General features: G+C 46.2%; 1 protein-coding gene across 11 annotated transcripts in view; it reads right to left on the reverse strand.

Annotated features, from left to right (window-relative positions):
* TMCC1 (transmembrane and coiled-coil domain family 1) overlaps positions 1-15,179 on the reverse strand; it is a 230,927-nt gene that overhangs the window by 195,593 nt on the left and 20,155 nt on the right. Inside the window, exon 1 of one of the 11 annotated variants that reach the window (XM_075938744.1) lies at positions 10,369-11,425. The exons of the other annotated variants lie outside the window; for them this stretch is intronic. The gene's annotated coding sequence lies outside the window, so the exon portion shown is untranslated. Of the gene's footprint in view, positions 1-10,368; positions 11,426-15,179 lie in introns of those variants that run through there. 11 annotated transcript variants of the gene reach the window in all.

The following is a 15,179-nucleotide window of genomic DNA, read 5'->3' on the forward strand; positions in this document are numbered from 1 at the left end:
ATCTTTATAATTTCTAATTTCTGGTTCAGTGTCAGGGTTATATGCTTCCTTTTTAAAGTTTTCTTACCACTACTACTAGCACCTTCATTCACTTTTGACTCCATCACTATGTACACTCTGATGGGCTAAAATATTCAAAAGTCAAAACAGCACTCTCCAGTGGGTCACAATGCTAATGGCAGACTCACTCAATGCCTTCCGGTTCACTGGGTTCAACTGCTGCCTCTGGTTTTTTGCGCAAGCTCACTCACTTGATCTTTTGATCCTGGACTATCGGTCTACTGGTAAAAGCAGCAGGGATAGGGAGGGGAGATGATCTCTTGTGAGTTTCAGCGACAGCCTGTCACCTGCGGATCTACCTGTTCCCACCGCCCCCCACCCCCCCACAGTAGAGAGGAAAGTTACATTAACTGCGTGTTGGCTGTGGATCCAGCCACGGTTAATCAATTACTCTAACAACTTGAAGCAGCTGCCGGAGCACTTCCGGGTTGCAGTTGGTGCCGGACCATCAGGCGTACCGGACCACTGAATGCCGGACCACCGGAGTTTTACTGCAATATGATAATTATACTTCCTTATGATGCGAACGTATTGAATTGTATAAGTTAGCAAGTCAACTATAAAAAGCAAGGTAATCATAAACTATACTTGGTTAATTTTATGTGTATTTTACCTGTTATGTGTAGGTTACTTGTATAGAAGTAATATAGTTAATTCCCACCCTAAGTGATGATATAAGTAGAAAATCTTACTACAGAACTGTGGTATTGAACTAGCTAGGAACATCTATTCTTTAAAACATTTAGAAATGCATTACCCCTTCTTATGCTTTTTGAGGGGAGAGAGTGCAGGGGAAGACCTCTGTCTTAACCCTACACCACCACAATCAAAGATACCTTTTGTGGGAAACATGGTATTGATACTATATATGGACACAATCTTTTATTCTGGAGCAGTGATGGGCACCTTGCAGATCAATGCAGCACATTGGGATTCTATATGTGGTCCACAAGACATTTTGTTTACCATTGCCCATGCACAGGGTTGCCAGAATATGCTGGTGTTCATCCACGTAGTTTTTTTCCTACGGGTATTACAAGTGACACTCGCTTAGAGCAAAGGCACGTGAAGTGAGGTGCATGCTGATAGCACACAACATTGCGAGAGCCATGCATTCCCTCTGCATCTAATCAAAGTGTTGCTACAATTCAATTAGCACACCCTGAAAATTCTAAGCATGCAAGCGCTGCTAGCAAAACTACCCTATCCCAGGAAAGCATCTTTGTCACAACAGTCTTGCAGCCCACTGAGATGGAGGAGAGCCACTCATGCGGCCAACTCCAGGGATGTTAAATTTCAATTAATCAGCTAATCAAGTAGTCAATGGAATTTCCATTAGTTGGTAAGGGGAAGAGATCACTCCTCATGCCCACTGAGCCTCTGTCACCCCTGTGCACTCCCCGCTCCATACCCTCACCCCCGCAGAGACAGTGCTGGGGGAAACTGGCTTTTAAGCAGGCTCCCCCCAGCACCAGCTCCTGCTTCCTCCCCTTGCCACCTCTGATATAGAGGCAACAAGGTGGGGGGAGGGGAGGGAGAATGCGGGTAGTTGACTATTTGACTACTCTTTTACATCTCTAACCCACTTGCTAGCTTAGGTTGCCCCTCACTGTTCTAGAGTATCAAAACATATCTTTTCAGAAAATAGGTGAAGCATTAAGTTGTCTTTCACTTCTGAACTAGTATGGTATTAACAGATAGGGTTGCCAGGTGTCTGGTATTTGTGTACACTGTTCGGTAAAAAAAAAATCAAAATACCAGACATGTACAATGTCTGGTATTTTCTGATTTTTCCGGCTGCGCACCGGACGGAAGCCTGGCATGGGCGGGGGAGCGGTTGGGAATCCCAGCTGGGAGGCGGGGCCACGATTGCCACCAGGAGTCCTCGGTCAGTTGAGTGTGAGGAGGAGGGGAAGCTGCCTCCTCGCTCGTGCGTCGCCGGGAGCCTGCGCAGGACAGGCAGCAAGTGCCCAGGTCAGTCCCGCTTCCTGCAGGCCAATTTGCTCACCCCCTCCTTCCCTGCCATCTAGTTCTCCCCCACTTCCCCTCCTGATCTTCCCCGGCCAGTCCCCCTGCTTTCCCCCCAGCTCTGCTCCCCGCCGGCCCGTTCCTCTTCCTGATCTCCCTCGGCCAGCGCCGCTGCACCTCTCCCCGCCCCTGCAGCTCTGCTTCCCACCCCTCCCCTTCCTCTTGGCCAGCACCGCTGCACCTCTCCCCCCCCCCCCCGCTGTGCTTCCCGCTTCCCCTTCCTCCCGGCCAGCCCCGTGGCTCCTGACCCCCCCCCAGCTCTGCTTCCCGCTGGCCGGTTCCTCTTCCTGATTTATCTCCCCCAGCCAGCGCCACTGCACCCCCCACCAGCTCTGCTTCCCACCTCCCCTTCCTCCCAGCCACCCTCACGGCCCCCGATCCCCCACAGCTGTGCTTCCCACCCCCCCTTACTCCCGGCCAGCCCTGCCTCCTCCCGGCCAGTCCTCCCTCCCCCGATATCCCGTGGCCAGCCCTGTTCCGCCCGACCCCCCCCACCCACCCACGACCAGCCCTGCTTCCCGTTGGCCCCCCCATCTCCCCCGGTCAGCCCCGTTGCACCCCCCCCCCATTAGCTGTTTCCAGGCCTTCCCCCTTCCTGGCCAGTCCTCCCCACACCCCATGAAGCATGTCAGGGTTTTTGTTTTTTTAAAATGCCTACCTGGTAACCCCTACTAGTGATCCAGGTTCTTCGAGTCTTTTTTTTGTTCAACAACTTTGGTTCCCTCCGCCCCCCCTCCCCCCCCTCCAATCAACAACATTTTTTCCGGGTGATTTTTTTTTGGGGGGGGGGGGTTGGTATTTTTGTTTCAGCCATCTGGCAACCCTATTAACAGATGGTATTTAGGAAGGCTTACCTGCAGAATATTCTATGCTTTGGTACACAGAAAATGTATTAAGTAGCTTTATTCAGGTAACCATTAATTCTTCACGTGCTTCAACTTTATATGGGGCAGCATCTTCACAGACTCATCAAAAAAGTGCCTCAATCTAGCTAAATTTTCACCACCTCACTACCTGATCCAAACACCTGCATAAGTATTTTCTGGCTATAACTTTAGAGTCCTAGCCATAAGCCCTAATAAGCTTGAAGTCTGGGCAAATACAGTAAACTTCCGATAATACGACACCTTTAGGACCCGGGGGTGCCGGATTATCAGATTTGCCGGACTGCCGGAAGGGGGGGGCCATGAGGGGTCTGGGGTGGAGGGGGGATGCCACCCCAGACCCCTCATAGCCCCCCCCTTTCCGATAGTCCGGCCCTGCCCCAGGCATCCCTGATTCAGCCGCTGCTGGTCAGTTTCAGCAGCGGCTGAATCAGGGACACCTGCAGCAGAGCAGCTGGAGTGCTGCCGGGTTGGTCCGGTAGCGCCAACCCTTGGCGCGGCGAGACCAACACGGCAGCACCTTAGCTGCTCATGGGGACACCTGGGGCAGAGCAGCTGGGGTGCTGCTGGGTTGGTCCCACAGCGCTGCTCCTCGGCACTACCAGACCAACCCAGCAGCACCCCAGCTGCTCTGCCCCAGGTGTCCCCAAGTCAGCCGCCGCTGATACTGATCAGCCGCTGACTCCAGGAAACCCGGGGCAGAGCAACTCTGCCTCGGGCTTCCTGGAGTCAGCCGCTGGTCAGTATCAGCGGCGGCTGAATCAGGGACAGCTGGGGTGCTGCCGAGTTGGGTCCCGCAGCCCCGAAAGGCAGCGCTACGGCAGCACTCCAGCTGCTCTGCCCTAGGCGTCCCCGATTCAGCCACTGGTCAGTTTTAGCAACGGCTGAATCGGAGAAGCTGGGGGCAGAGCAGCTCCAATGGTCCGGCTGCCTGGAGCACTTCCAGGTTCCTGATGGTGCCAGACCATCAGGAGTGCCGGACCATCAGATGCCAGACCATCAGAGTTTTACTGTACATGAGAAAAGAAAGTTCCATATAAAAACTACTCAAGTAAAAGATTACTAGCTACTGTGCAATCTCTTTTGCCCCAATAGATCAGAAATGAAGGACACTTTACTGCTTATACCATTTTTTTAAAAATGGTACCTTCTGATACTCTAGAATAGAACATTTTGTCCATATATAGTATCAAAACCATGATTTCCCATACAAAGGTATCTTTGATTATGCTGCTGATACAGGGTAGCAAGTCTATCATTAGGTTACAAATGTACAGTACACCTCAAATAGCTATATACAACTATATTTGTATCTAAAAACATCTGTTCAATGTGCACTGGCCATCAAAAAAGCGTACAGAATGTTACAAACAACTAGGAAAGGGATAGGAGACAGAAAATATAACGGAACTATATAAATCCACAACTTGAATATTTCATGCAATTCCAGTTGTTCCATCTGAAAAAAAAGATATAGGGTAGAATTGAAAAAAATACAGAGAAGAGCAACAAAAATTAATAAGGCTATGGAACTTCCATCTGAGGAGAGATTACAAAAAGCCTGGTACTGCTCATTTTAGAAAACAGACAACTAAGAATGGATATGATACATCTATAAAATTAAGAGTGGTGTGGAGAAAGTATTGTATACCCCAGTACATAAGACAAGAATCAGGGGTCAACCAATTAACAGATACATTTAAAAGCAAAGTCATGTGTCTTCATGTAATACACAGTTAATCTATAGGAGCTGTTGCCTATGGATGCTGTGAAGCTTAAAAGTATAATTGAGTTGAGAAGAAAATTAGGTAAGTTCATGGAGTGGCCATTAGCAAAAATGGTAAGGTATGCAATCTTATGCTCTTGGGAGTAACTAAACCTCTGACTGTCAGAAGCTAGGCATGGACCACAGGGGATGAAGCTCTTAACTGCCCTGTTTTGTTCATTCTCTCTGAAGCGGCTGGCACTGGTCACTGTCAGAAGGCAAGATACTGGGTTAGACAGACCCTTGGTCTGATCAAATATGGCCATAAATACCAGTGATAAAATTATTTCTGATCACTGATCCAATGTCAGTGCACTGAAGATCTGATTGGTCCTCAAAGAATGCACATTAAGAGTATGATCACATTTGAAGCTGGGGTGTGACTCCCAGACCAAGACAATATACTTACACTAAGCTCTTGCTGAGCTAGTGCACTAAATATAGAACGGAGCCATAGCACTACAAGCTGCAAGATGGACTATTTGCCCCAAGTACACATGTGCCTTGTGTCTTGAATGGATATTTGGGGTAACTAACCTACCGTGCTACTTGGGCTGCAATGGCTAACCTCAGGCCCTATTGGGGAGAGGGGGGCAGGAAGGGGGCAGGAGGGCCTCTTGTTCATATTCATAACAACACACCAGTTAAAATCCTCTAACAGGAACATGTTATCAGATGAAATTTCAATACTTTGAAATAAGGCTATAAAGGCCATAATAAATAACCCCAAACCACTATTATATAATATTAATTTCAAAGTATATACACAATTACAATTTTGTATTACCAATAGCGATTAGCAAATTGATTTGTGTGTTACTGGGTTTTAAAAGAACCCCTTCATAACAATGAAGCAAAGATTTGAAAGTGGTGCAAGTAAGAGACAGCAAAAGCAACAGAGTGGAGCAGCAGTTAAGAATTTAAAGCCAATAAAATCATCTCATAGAAAAAGATGCCTCAGTCATTAGACGGTGACCATACTGACAGTGACACTTCCAGTTCTGATGATGAAAACTTTATTCCCACAAATGACATTTCAGTGCCACTGCCTCAAAATGAGGTCATTAATCAAGACACAGAAATGCCAACACTAATGATAGTTGCAGAATCCATACAGGCAGATAATGAAGGCCTCAGAGATGATATGCAGCAAGAGCAAAAACTTATGACTAGCACAAGACACAATGTAACAACAGTAGCATCAGAACCTGATATTGGACTTCTTGATAAGAACAATGTTGCTCAAATGCAATCGTTTCTCAAAGTTAGTTGTTTTCAGATTCCAAGTAATAAAATCGTGCATTTACCACTCGCCTGCTGACAAACAAAAAAACCTCGTCCAAATGGAAAGATCTACACAAGAGACTGGCTCTGCTAGAGCATGGAAAAGCAGGCTCTCTACTCTGTACCCAGTTTTATTTAATAATAATACTTCCAATTAGGGATGTAACAATATAGTCGATCAACTGAAGCAAAAGCTTATCGGTTAATGCTACAGGCTACATGTATTTCCCTCTCCCCCTGACAGAGAAATTTTTAGCAGGCTGCCCAGCAGCCTGGCTCAGTGCTGGCTTGCGATGGGTCTGGGACCTATCCCTGCTGCAGTTCTGCATTTAAAATGTATTAGGAGCTGGGTGGGCAGGCAGCACGGCTCAGTTCCAGCTTGTGTTGGGTCCAGGAACTCAGAGCCCCCCAGACAGGGACTGCTGCCACCTCTCTCTCAGAAGCAGCAGCACAAAGCAACAGGCAGCCAGTCCACAAGAGGAGCTAGTTTTTAAACTGGCTCCCTTCACAGACCAGCTCCCACCTGGCACCCCATGCTGCTGCCTCTGATACGATGGCTGCCGGCCCCGCTCCCAGGGACTACAGAATAGTCGACTAACTGATAAAATTTCATGAGGTTAATCGACTACTCAATTAGCTGATATTTAACATCCCTACTTCAAATGCACCCGTACTGTCTGATCGATCCAGTTGGAGCATCAGTAGAAGTTGGAGGAAGTTGAAAGACCAAATATCTGCACGTATGTCACATGGTAATCAGCTAGTAGAGCAGCACTATCTGACAGTTTAATTGAAAACTTTCTCCTGAGTGAAAAACACAGAAACTGATAACTGGAAAAAATTCCTTGAGTGCATACTGAATGTCATTCTTTTTCTTTCTGAATGGGGATTGGCTTTGTTTGGTTCCAGTCAATGTATCAGTGACCCTACAAACGGAAACTTCCTTAGTACACCTGAGCTTCTTAGCAAGTATGACTCATTTTTATCAGGCCACGTTAAGTGTATTTGTGAATCAGAAGAGAGTGGAAAATGCATGCAAGTTCTTTTTCTGTCTACCAGAATACAAAACGAGTTTATTGAGCTATGTGGGATGTTTGTTCAAACAAAAATTCTTGAACAGATCGCAGGCAAAGTACTTTTCAATTATTACTGGTGCAACTCCATATCGTTCTCATAAAGAAAAGACAACCTTGGTAGCATGATATGTCAAAAATTGTAGGAAGTTCAAAGGTTTCAACTGAAGAATGATTGTGTTTGATAATTTCATAAAAAAAACTGGAGAAGAAATCACCACTTATTAGAAATTCTAAAAGGCTTCAAAATTAAAATTTTGGTCTGTATCGGCCAAGCCTCTGACAATGGATCCAATGTGGCTACGAAGTACAACGGATTACAAGCAGTTCTTCTGAGCAAAATCCAAACTATTTTCTCCATTTGTGGCAACCACATATTAAATCTTGTCAGTGCTGAATGCACTGAATCATGCAAGGAAACAATCACATACTTTGGAACAATCCAGCAATTGTACAACCTCTTCAGTAGTAGACCTCAAAAGTGGGAAATTCTGAAGCAGCATCTGCCTGTTTCCCTTCACAGCATGTCCCCAACAAGATTGTCAGCACAAAGTGATGGCATTTGGAGTCTGTGAGAAAGATTCAAGCTCACTTAAAGCCCCTTAAGCTCATTGCAAGCCTGCACTGTGAGAGTATGTCAATTCAGAAGTACACTTCCAAACTTGAATGCATTTTAGTGTTGTCTATTTGGATGAAGCTGCTAAAAATGATCCATGAAACTAATCTTTGTAATTAATGCATGCAATGCTATATTAGATGTTGAGAGGAATAACACTGTATGACTTGTGATCAATGAGACGCAACCCTTTGAGTCCCAATCAGTAGCACAGGGTATTGACATTTCATCTGAGTTTTCTTCCAATCACAGCCTAACATGTCAATCTGATGCAGAAAGGTACTATTGAGTCAATTTTTTTTTTTAAATGATTGACTACCAAATCAGATCTTACTCATCGATTTGAGTCACTGAGACAAATTTGTACCCTTTTTTGGATTCCTTTGGGAGAACTAAGTGATGAAGATCTATATTCAGCAGCTGAACAGTTTCAACAAAAGGTACAATGACGAAATTTCAAGAGATCTCTGTGACGAGATCATTTTCCTGAAACGTATACTTTCCACCAACTTTAAATTGGACTGCAAGCCAAAATAATTCTTCAAGAAATATTTGATCTTGGCCTGTCAACTGCATTTCCCAATATCACAACTGCATTACATGTTTTTGTCAGTCTCCCGGAATCAATGGCTTCAGGTGAATGCACATTCAATGTGTTAAAACAAGTAAAGAACTATCACTGTTCTACAATGGGACAAGAGTGTTTGAATGGGCTCACAATGCTTAACATTAATAGTGATGTTGCACACGATTTAGATTTTTCTTCAATTATAACCAAGTTTGCACACAACAAAGCCAGAAAAGCATTCCTTAAATGAAGAGTTTTGCTTGCATCAAAAACTCAATTAAAGTTACATTTTTAATATACATGCTATTGGTATATGACTGTTAATAAAAGTGTTCATTTTCATATATTCTTTTGATTTTAGTATGACTCTGTGGATATAAGTTAGATATGTTGGGGGTCTGGGGCTGGAGCCTCTAAACTCAAAGTGACTCGGGTCTCGGTCATTCTCTGAGAGGGCCTGGCTACACACAATCACAGCTAGCATGAGTATGTATTCTTGCGCAGGGAATCACATCTGAGCTCAACTTTGCATGTAAAGCTATGTCTGCACTTTTTGTGCCCATTCAGCAGACACGAAAGACACATTTTAAAGGCCTGAACAAATTGTTGTATTTATTCATATAAGACCAACCTGATTTTAGAGGCCACTATCTAGAACACAGCTAGAAAGAGAAACCAATACTTCACCCATTCTAGTAGCTATGCAATGACACCAACTACAGGTTGAACCTCTTTAGTTTAGCATCCTTGGGACCTAACCAGGAGGTCAATATTGTCTAGCAGCATTACCAACACTTCCATGGCTTACTGGCCATGGAAGTCTTTAGAGATAAACACCACCACAGAACACTGAAAGCCACGACTGGTGGCTGTAAAACTTTACAAGACCATGGGAAACTTGGCCACACCCATAAGTGTACATTCAGCTAACAAACAACAACAAAAAAAATCAGATGTGCTAGACCAGAGGTTCAACCTGTATTAAAATCACTAGCAATTAAGATACTGGTGATAAAAATCATGTCAGAAATCAAAGTGGGGCAGAGAGGGAAAGCAAGACTGAAGTAGAAAAGATATTTCAAGTTATAAGACTTCAGGAATTCCAAGAGTATATAGCCTTTGCTTCTAATATAAATAGTCCACATGATTCTGTATCTTGAGCAAGTGACTGGTTCCTTCAGTGGAGCAGTTGTGTTTTAAAATAAGGACTAGTCCAGCCATAAAGAGTTTTCCTTAATCCCGAAGGAGTCAATAAGTATCCCCTTACAAGCATGAAGAACAGTATTCGGACTACAGTATATTGACTTTCACTTTTTAATACAATAATGATCTTCATAAAAATCCCAAAATAATAATAATAATTTAAAAAATCCAAAACGCCACCTTCCACATTTTAAGAGACAGAAGATGTGAATAAGCCCTCGTTAATACTGTAAACATTTTGATGCATTCAGTGCATATGCATTAGCCTTGCAACTAGCTAAGGAAAAGTTCACCAGTCTGGCACAAGCTTTACTTGATCATTTTTACCATGATACACGGTTAGAAATTAAGTGATATTTTATAATTTTTCCAGAAATATTTAGCCAAGTCTTGAAAGCCTGCAGTAGATTCAGTTTGTCAAGGAAGAAGTGTATTCAGCTACATACCTGACAGTGGACATTTGTAGCATTCACACTCTTTTGTAACTAGCTTTCAAAAAAATCTACCACAACTTCCTCTACTGCTTTCCACCAAGTCAAAACCAAACAATGGCGACAGCCAAGCCAGTTACAACACGTCTTTCAAAAGTGGCTCTGTTCTTTGCTTCCCTCTGAGGCTATTTGTATAGCTACAATCTTTTCACCAGGACTTTTGCTGCTAACTCTTTTGAAAATATAAATACAATAAAAAATAACTCAACTCACAGGAAAATATTTCAGACCATTCGGTCAGGTCCATCCTTAGACTTTATGGAGTCCTATTCAACCCCACTATGTGCCCCCTACATGTCTTGTTCCCATACCCAGCCCAGGGCCTCCTGTGCTTCCCCCTCTCCTTCCCTGCCTATTACCTCGGAGAGTCCAACAGGGAAGGACTAAATGCCTCACCTGGCTGCTGTGGAGGCTGCCACTCGGCTCTGTCACTCACTGTAAGTCAGAGTACTTCAGCCCGCAGTGAACAGGAAGCCGGGTTCAGGCAGGGCTGCTGACTGAGGTGGGGTGGGGAGGAGAGGGGAAGAAAAAGAGCCAGCTGTCCTGGGACCTGGCAATTTAAAAGGGCACGAAGCTCTTGGCCACCAGAGCTGCTAACATGGTAGTGGGCTAGAGCCCCATGCCCTTTAAATTGCTGTTGGAGTTCTGGACAGTGAGAGCCAGGCAGCCACAGTAGGTGGAAGTGGAGACTAGCTCCCAAGAGTGCCCCTTCCACCCCAGGCCCCATGGTCCTGGAGCTGCCCCCACACACACACTTCGCTCAGGGGCTTGGCAATTCCATCCGCTGCCCTGGGCTCAGATGGTCTGTGATGGCATTCTGTTAATCTTGCCCCTCCCCTGCGCACGTTGCCAAGACTCACTATAATTTGGGGCACCACAGCAGGAGTGGGTCAGTTCCTCCACATGCAGGAGTGACTCGCTCTTACCTGCTGTCCCACTGGTGCTCCAAATTTTCAGGTGCCCTCCACAGCCGCATATTCTGCATATGTGTAGGGACAGCCCCGCATTCTATTTAGAAGCAAGTTGACTTATACATGGTTATGTTCTGAGCGTCTCTCTTCATTGAACACCGCATCTTCCTGGAACACCTCTGCAAACAAAAGCTGGTGTGGTCTAGTAGTAGTTCCAGAGTCAGAAAAGCAGAAGAGCTAGGTTCTAATTCCAGCTTCGGCAAGGACAAACTCAGCCAATTCACTTGAGGTCTGCAGTTTCCCCTTCTGTAAAGCTACAGTAACTTACCTTTCCCGTAAAAATATTGTGGGATCTACTGGTCTGAAGTATTCCAAAAGCCCAAAAATCCTTCCCACACAACTGAACTCACAGTGTATGATATCAGAGCATTTTCACATCAACCAATGAGGTGAAATGACTCAAACTAAGACATCAATGGAGACTGGATACATAAACAGAAGCAAAGGGCTTTCCCTCAAGAACTAAGACACCTTTTCATACATTGGTCAATAAAAATCACAAAAATAGGATAAAAAAAATACAGGAAAAAATATGGTCTTCCCCGGTGAGTGATAGCAAGATCTGCATTAGGCATGAGCACACTTTAGAACCATGAAGTCAGAGCTGATCCCCAGAAGTAACTGGTCTTCTAATCTCTGCTGCAGTAGATGCAGAAGCTATTATTTGCTAATGACAAGCCCCAAAGCGACTCTCTCCCCTCCCACTCACAAGCCAATGTCACTACAAAATAAATACCTATTTATTTTGGGTCTACATATCCTAAACTCAAATTTCAGTCATCTGAAGAAGTGGGCTGTGCCCATGAAAGCTAATGATACCATCTACATGTTTTGTCAGTCTATAAAGTGCTACCAGACCATTTGTTGTTTAAGTTTATCCTGTACAGATAACTCAACTACCCCCTGAAGCTTCTAATGTCACTACAGTAAGAGATCAGAAAAATCTGCACTGAGACAGGAAATAAGCGAGCAGATAAAATTCAGTTTTAGGTCTCTCCCCCCACATACAGTAGAAATCTGTATTTCCCATTCCCTTTCCATAATCCTTGCACGTACACGTTTGCCTGAACAGACCTCATTTCCTCACAAGCATCTCCAATTCTGCAGGTGCAACCTTCTGGGTTAAAATTGCTTCCTTTAGATATTTTTTCCCTTTCCTCCAGTTCACCATACTCTAAAGCCTGGAGATTCTGCAGTTAGTAACAACATCCTTGAGCCATGCCAGGGATCCTGATGATCCCTTTTCAGAAGTACAAACAGAAAAGCTGCCCTATCCTCATTGCCTGCCAGGCAACGCTGCCGCTTTCAATGTGTCAAAGCTGACTCAAATGTCAGGAACAAATGAACCATAAACAGTGGAAATAAGGACATTTCACTGCAATTCCCAAGGGACTATAAAAGGCTACAGATAAAATAGAAGTAGAATTTGAAATTGGTTAAATACTCAAATGCACTGCTCACAAAAGTGTGTGGAGACAGAATCCAATTTTAATTCCTAGATGAATCTCGTATGTGACAAGGCCAGTATATGATTTGGAACGAATTAGCTACTCAGTTACATAAGAACATAAGAACGGCCGTACTGGGTCAGACCAAAGGTCCATCTAGCCCAGTATCCTGTCTACTGACAGTGGCCAGCACCAGGTGCCCCAGAGAGGGTGGACCGAAGACAACGATCAAGCGATTTGTCTCCTGCCATCCCTCTCCAACCTCTGACAAACAGAGGCCAAGGACACCATTTTATCCCCTGGCTAATAGCCTTTTATGGACCTAACCTCCATGAATTTATCCAGCTTCTCTTTAAACTCTATTATAGTCCTAGCCTTCACAGCCTCCTCTGGCAAGGAGTTCCACAGGTTGACAACACGCTGTGTGAAGAAGAACTTCCTTTTATTAGTTTTAAACCTGCTACCCATTAATTTCATTTGGTGTCCTCTAGTTCTTCTATTATGGGAACTAATAAATAACTTTTCTTTATCGGCCCTCTCCACATCACTCATGATTTTATAGATCTCTATCATATCCCCCCTCAGTCTCCTCTTTTCTAAACTGAAAAGTCCCAGTCTCTTTAGCCTCTCCTCATATGGGACCCGTTCCAAACCCCTAATCATTTTAGTTGCCCTTTTCTGAACCCTTTCCAAGGCCAAAATATTCTAAAGATACCCGGACTGAAATAAGCGAATTGCATTTGGCAGTTTAACTTATTGAACAGTGCTATTAGAGGGAGTGGCTGAGCGATTTAAAGTGAGGCATGAATGCCAGATTCAAAAGTCGGCAAAACAACGTAAGAGTTTTATAAAAGCCATCAGTAATAGGTCTTCTTTGCTTTTCATCAGCAAAATGTACATCTTCCATATTTCGGATCCTGTCAGAAGAAATGCAAACACTTTTGTGGCAATTCTGTTGCAGTCACATACCAACAAATGCCCATTATGTATGGTTTAAACTCACGTGGTTATTCTTTCACTTTGGAAAGCACCACATTTACAAAGTGATTAAAAAAAACTATCCAGGCCTGGCATAATGAAGTCCTCCACCAACTAATCAAGTCCAACGTTCACTATTAGACCTTTCAGTGCTCAGTAGAGGATTTACCCAGAGGGAGCATCACCCAAGTGTTAGGGAATCAGAGTTCCCTGTAAGGTGCGCGCCTGCCCGGGTGCACACTAAGAATTTCAGTCCCGCCCATCCCCTCAGCAGAGCCTCTTAGCTGCGGTCCCAGCTACTCCCACGGACGGGGCTACATGGCCAGTGGGTGGCTGCCCAGCCCCCCAAGCAGCAGGACAGCCACAACGCGGCCCTGGACCTAGCTTCAGCCCTTCCTCAGGGTTGGAGCTGCAGACCTTGTAGGCCGGATGGCAGGTAGCAGCTGCTCTGGCAGCCCCGATCAGAGCTGTGTGGCAAGCAGCAGCTGCTCTGACTCTGCATGGGGCACTGAGACGGGATGACTCCATGCCTCTGCCCGGGAACCTGCAGCCCTAGCCCGGTGGCATAGAGGGGCCCGTCATCGCCTTGCTTTGCCCTGCCATCCTGCTGTATCCTCCCTGGGCTGCTCCCGCCGGTCCGCCTCCCTCATCCATGGCACCCAGCCCGGCTCTCCCCCTACCCTGCTGCTGGTCCTACCCCTGCAGGGGTGGGGGGGGGGGGTGGAGAACACCACCTGGCCAGGCTCCCCCCACCTGTGCTCAAAGCACCCATCCCAGCTGCAGTGGCGGAACGGGAAGAATTCACTGTTCTCTGCCTGCTTGGGGAGCGTGGGGGGAAAAGAACCATCCTGTAGACATGGCCCTCTCTGCCCATGGCAGCCGGCCCTGGGCCCCAGTAACTCCATGTGGCCTCCAGAGAGTTGGTTGGATGAGGTGGAGCTGGAGCAGGTGCTGTTACCACCCATGGTTTGGAGCCTGGCATGGCTCTGGATCTGGATACTGAAGCATCCTGGCAGCCCAGGCCTGCACTGGGCAAGATATGATCTGGGCTTCCCCTTTTCTGGTGGATGCAGAGGGTGCCTGGCTCTGGCTCTCTCACTGCCTAGGCCCAATCCTGCCCCAAGCCCTGGGGTATGGAAAGGTAGGCAGGTCACTTGGCTGAAGCCAACACAAGGCAGGGCCAGGTCTGCAGAGGGAAAGACTCCCTCAGCCAGGGCTGTTCACCCAAGCTCCTTGGGGAGAGCGACCCTGGACTGGGTGATAATTCCTCTCCCCCTGCCCCCGCCCCCCCCCCCCGCATGGCCCTGCCATCCTTTGAATAGGTAAGCAACACTGATCAGTGATTTCCAAACTTCTTAGACCTTTCCTAGTAACAGTTTCCTCCTATACCCATCCCAGATGGAGTATGGTAGGACCCTGCGACTGGATTACCCAGCCTTACTAAATAAAATGCAGAGTCAAGGTGAACACACAAAAACCCTGTAGCAGCAGACCAAACCTTGCCTACTGCTAGGGGGTTTGCGTACCTCATCTAGACCCTGCTGGCTGGAGCCAAGACAAAGATCTCCAAGCTATTGCCACTTCTACTTTCTGCCCCAGGGTTCTCTCCTGGTTCTTGCAACTCTTTTAGACGCCTTATAATATAGATTAGCGCCATGGTCCCCAACCCGGTGCCTGCGGGCGCCATGGCGCCCGCCGGGCCCTTTACATGTGCCCGCGGAGCAATCTGGGCTGGCCCCGCCCCCAAACATGCAGCAGGTGCCAGCCCCGGGCGCATGGCTGGCCCCGGCCCTGGGTGCGCCGCGCGTGC

Source organism: Pelodiscus sinensis, chromosome 11 (assembly GCF_049634645.1).
Source record: "Pelodiscus sinensis isolate JC-2024 chromosome 11, ASM4963464v1, whole genome shotgun sequence".
In the NCBI taxonomy this organism is placed as follows: Eukaryota; Metazoa; Chordata; order Testudines; family Trionychidae; genus Pelodiscus; species Pelodiscus sinensis.